Raw genomic sequence first — 5,000 nt, 5'->3', positions numbered from 1 at the left:
CTGCCGGTCACCGGAGCAACCAGTCGCCGGACAAAAATCACCGGAAGGCATGCACGCCCTGTATTTCGTTCGAGGGACGTTGGCCGGGGTGCACGCAATGGGAGGCCCATCGCGCACACCTACTCCCCCCGTGGGGGGGGGAGAGGGGGTGCCGGACCACCACCCCCTAAAGAGCATTAGAGATTTTACAGATATGCTACCAGTAGACGTTAAAATGTCTGAAACGGGGACACTTTTTCCAAACAAGCAAATCCCACACCGAGGGTGCGCAGGTGCCGATGGTGGTCGAGGCATGTGCCCGCAACAAGGGCCAACGTGAGCCGATGGTGGTCGAGGCAACCGCCCGCACCAGCTCGAGGCATGTGCCCACACCAAGGCCCGGCATGTATCGATGGTGTTCGACGTAGGGGCCATCTTCTGCTGATGGTGGTCGAGGCAAGAGCCCGCACCAAGGGCCAGCGTGTGCCCATGGTGCTCGAGGCAACCGTCCGCACCAGGGCCCAGCGTGTGCCGATGGTGGTCGAGGCAACCGCCCGCACCAGGGCCCAGCGTGTGCCGATGGTGCTCGAGGCAACCGCCCGCACCAAGGGCCGGCTTGTGCCGATGGTGTTCGAGGCAACCGCCCGCACCAGGGCCCAGCGTGTGCCGATGGTGGTCGAGGCAACCGCCAGCACCAGGGCCCAGCGTGTGCCGATGGTGGTCGAGGCAACCGCCCGCACCAAGGTCGAGCGTGTGCCGATGGTGGTCGAGGCAAGCGCCCTCACCAAGGCCGAGCGTGTGCCGATGGTGGTCGAGGCAACCGCCCGCACCAGGGCCCAGCGTGTGCCGATGGTGGTCGAGGCAAGCGCCCGCACCAAGGCCGAGCGTGTGCCGATGGTGGTCGAGGCAAGCGCCCGCACCAGGGCCCAGCGTGTGCCGATGGTGGTCGAGGCAAGCGCCCTCACCAAGGCCGAGCGTGTGCCGATGGTGGTCGAGGCAACCGGCCGCACCAAGGGCCGGCGTGTGCCGATGGTGGTCGAGCCAGGAGCCCGCACCAAGGGCCGGCTTGTGCCGATGGTGTTCGGGGCAACCGCCCGCACCAGGGCCCTGCGTGTGCCGATGGTGCTGGGGGCAACCGCCCGCACCAGGGCCCAGCGTGTGCCGATGGTGCTGGGGGCAAGCGCCCGCACCAGGGCCCAGCGTGTGCCGATGGTGGTCGAGGCAAGCGCCCGCACCAGTGCCCAGCGTGTGCCGATGGTGGTCGAGGCAAGCGCCCGCACCAGGGCCCAGCGTGTGCCGATGGTGCTGGGGGCAAGCGCCCGCCCCAGGGCCCAGCGTGTGTCGATGGTTATCGGGGCAACCGGCCGCACCAGGGCCCAGGGTCTGCCGATGGTGCTCGAGGCAACCGCCCGCACCAAGGCTCAGCATGTGCCGATTGTGATCGAGGCAACAACCCACACCAGGGCCCAGCTTGTGCCGATGGCGGTCGAGGCAAGTGCCCGTACCGAAGGGCAGCCTATGCCGATGATGGTCGATGCATGTGCCATCACCATGCGTCATCATGTGCCATTGATGGTCGAGGCCTTGGCCGAAGTTCGATTTTGAGCCACGGTGCCCATGCTTGGCTCCAGCATGTGCTGGTGCCGCATTTTTTTCACTCGGGACAGCATCGCCGGAGCATCGCCGGAGCATCGCCGGAGTACCGCCGGAGAACCTGACCGGCGGCATTGGGGTTCCGGCGATTGGGAGGGGGGCCGGGGGGGTGTGCGCACATGATGTGCGATGGGTGCTGGTACTTGGCCTTGTGTTGGCCCCCTATCCCTCATCAAACCTCTGAGAATTCACACCCCCTTAAAGAGCATTTGAGATTTTACAGGTTTGCTACCAGTAGCCGTTAAAGTGTCTGAAATGGGGACACTTTTTTCAAACGGTCACAAAATCTTCTCTACTTCGAGTTTTTAGCTGAATTTTTTTGTGCATGCCAACAAAAATAGAAGGATCATGCCTACAAAATTTGGGGCCAAAAATCCTTATAAAAAAATTTTAAAAAATCCCGAACCGCAAAAAGTTTCGAAAATCATGAAAAATAGAAAACGAGTCATCTTCCAACGAAACTTCACGTGAAGGCTTAGGGGACCATTGTATGAATTTACAAGCCATAAAAATGGCATTGGCACGGCAGAAATTTGAAGATGTGCCTAAACCCACCAGGGCCCAGCGTGTGCCGATGGTGCTCGAGGCAAGCGCCCGCACCAGGGCCCAGCGTGTGCCGACGGTGGTCGAGGCAACCGCCCGTACCAGGGCCGATAGTGTGCCGATGGTGCTCGAGGCAACCTGTCGCACCAGGGCCCAGCGTGTGCCGATGGTGATCGAGGCAACCTGCCGCACCAGGGCCCAGCGTGTGCCGATGCTGGTCGAGGCAAGCGCCCGCACCAGCGCCCAGCGTGTGCCGATGGTGCTCGAGGCAACCGATCGCACCAGGGCCCAGCGTGTGCCGATGGTGCTCGAGGCAACCTGCCGCACCAGGGCCCAGCGTGTGCCGATGGCGCTCGAGGCAAGCTCCCGCACCAGGGCCCAGCGTGTGCCGATGGTGCTCGAGGCAACCTGCCGCACCAGGGCCCAGCGTGTGCCGATGGTGCTCGAGGCAACCTGCCGCACCAGGGCCCAGCGTGTGCGGATGGTGCTCGAGGCAAGCGCCCGCACCAGGGCCCAGCGTGTGCCGATGGTGGTCGAGGCAACCGCCCGCACCAGGGCCCAGCGTGTGCCGATGGTGGTCGAGGCAACCTGCCGCACCAGGGCCCAGCGTGTGCCGATGGTGCTCGAGGCAACCTGCCGCACCAGGGCCCAGCGTGTGCCGATGGTGCTCGAGGCAACCGACCGCACCAGGGCCCAGCGTGTGCCGATGGTGGTCGAGGCAACCGCCCGCACCAGGGCCCAGCGTGTGCCGATGGTGGTCGAGGCTGCCGATGATGGTCGAGGCAACCTGCCGCACCAGGGCCCAGCGTGTGCCGATGGTGCTCGAGGCAACCGACCGCACCAGGGCCCAGCGTGTGCCGATGGTGCTCGAGGCAAGCGCCCGCACCAGGGCCCAGCGTGTGCCGATGGTGGTCGAGGCAACCTGCCGCACCAGGGCCCAGCGTGTGCCGATGGTGGTCGAGGCAAGCGCCCGCACCAGGGCCCAGCGTGTGCCGATGGTGGTCGAGGCAACCTGCCGCACCAGGGCCCAGCGTGTGCCGATGGTGCTCGAGGCAACCGACCGCACCAGGGCGGAGCGTGTGCCGATGGTGGTCGAGGCAAGCGCCCGCACCAGGGCCCAGCGTGTGCCGATGGTGGTCGAGGCAACCTGCCGCACCAGGGCCCAGCGTGTGCCGATGGTGCTCGAGGCAACCGACCGCTCCAGGGCCCAGCGTGTGCCGATGGTGGTCGAGGCTGCCGATGGTGGTCGAGGCAACCTGCCGCACCAGGGCCCAGCGTGTGCCGATGGTGCTCGAGGCAACCGACCGCACCAGGGCCGAGCGTGTGCTGATGGTGCTCGAGGCAAGCTGCCGCACCAGGGCCCAGCGTGTGCCGATGGTGGTCGAGGCAACCGCCCGCACCAGGGCCCAGCGTGTGCCGATGGTGATCGAGGCAACCGACCGCACCAGGGCCCAGCGTGTGCCGATGGTGCTCGAGGCAACCTGCCGCACCAGGGCCCAGCGTGTGCCGATGGTGGTCGAGGCAACCTGCCGCACCAGGGCCCACCGTGTGCCGATGGTGGTCGAGGCAAGCGCCCGCACCAGGGCCCAGCGTGTGCCGATGGTGGTCGAGGCAACCGACCGCACCAGGGCCCAGCGTGTGCCGATGGTGCTCGAGGCAACCTGCCGCACCAGGGCCCAGTGTGTGCCGATGGTGCTCGAGGCAAGCGCCCGCACCAGGGCCCAGCGTGTGCCGATGGTGGTCGAGGCAAGCGCCCGCACCAGGGCCCAGCGTGTGCCGATGGTGGTCGAGGCAACCGACCGCACCAGGGCCGAGCGTGTGCCGATGGTGGTCGAGGCAAGCGCCCGCACCAGGGCCCAGCGTGTGCCGATGGTGGTCGAGGCAACCTGTCGCACCAGGGCCCAGCGTGTGCCGATGGTGGTCGAGGCAAGCGCCCGCACCAGGGCCCAACGTGTGCCGATGGTGCTGGGGGCAACCGCCCGCACCAGGGCCCAGCGTGTGCCGATGGTGATCGAGGCAGGCGCCCGCACCAGGGCCCAGCGTGTGCCGATGGTGGTCGAGGCAAGCGCCCGCACCAGTGCCCAGCGTGTGCCGATGGTGGTCGAGGCAAGCGCCCGCACCAGGGCCCAGCTTTTGCCGATGGTGATCGAGGCAACCGGCCGCTCCAGGGCCCAGCGTGTGCCGATGGTTATCGGGGCAACCGGCCGCACCAGGGCCCAGGGTCTGCCGATGGTGCTCGAGGCAACCGCCCGCACCAAGGCTCAGCATGTGCCGCTGGTGATCGAGGCAACAACCCACACCAGGGCCCAGCTTGTGCCGATGGCGGTCGAGGCAGGTGCCCGTACCGGAGGGCAGCCTATGCCGATGATGGTCGATGCATGTGCCATCACCATGCGTCATCATGTGCCATTGATGGTCGAGGCCTTGGCCGGAGTTCGATTTTGAGCCACGGTGCCCATGCTTGGCTCCAGCATGTGCTGGTGCCGCATTTTTTTCACTCGGGACAGCATCGCCGGAGTACCGCCGGAGAACCTGACCGGCGGCATTGGGGTTCCGGCGATTGGGAGGGGGGCCGGGGGGGTGTGCGCACATGACGTGCGATGGGTGCTGGTACTTGGCCCTTGTGTTGGCCCCCTATCCCTCATCAAACCTCTGAGAACTCACACCCCCTTAAAGAGCGTTTGAGATTTTACAGGTTTGCTGCCAGTAGCCGTTAAAGTGTCTGAAATGGGGACACTTTTTTCAAACGGTCACGAAATCTTCTCCGGTTCGAGTTTTTAGCTGAATTTTTTTGTGCATGCCAACAAAAATAGAAGGATCACGTC

The sequence above is a fragment of the Durio zibethinus genome, unplaced genomic scaffold (genome assembly GCF_047325235.1).
Source record: "Durio zibethinus cultivar Kanyao isolate XHJ-2024 unplaced genomic scaffold, ASM4732523v1 HiC_scaffold_388, whole genome shotgun sequence".
NCBI classification, from domain to species: Eukaryota; Viridiplantae; Streptophyta; class Magnoliopsida; order Malvales; family Malvaceae; genus Durio; species Durio zibethinus.
Note: the sequence above shows the minus strand (reverse complement) of the source record.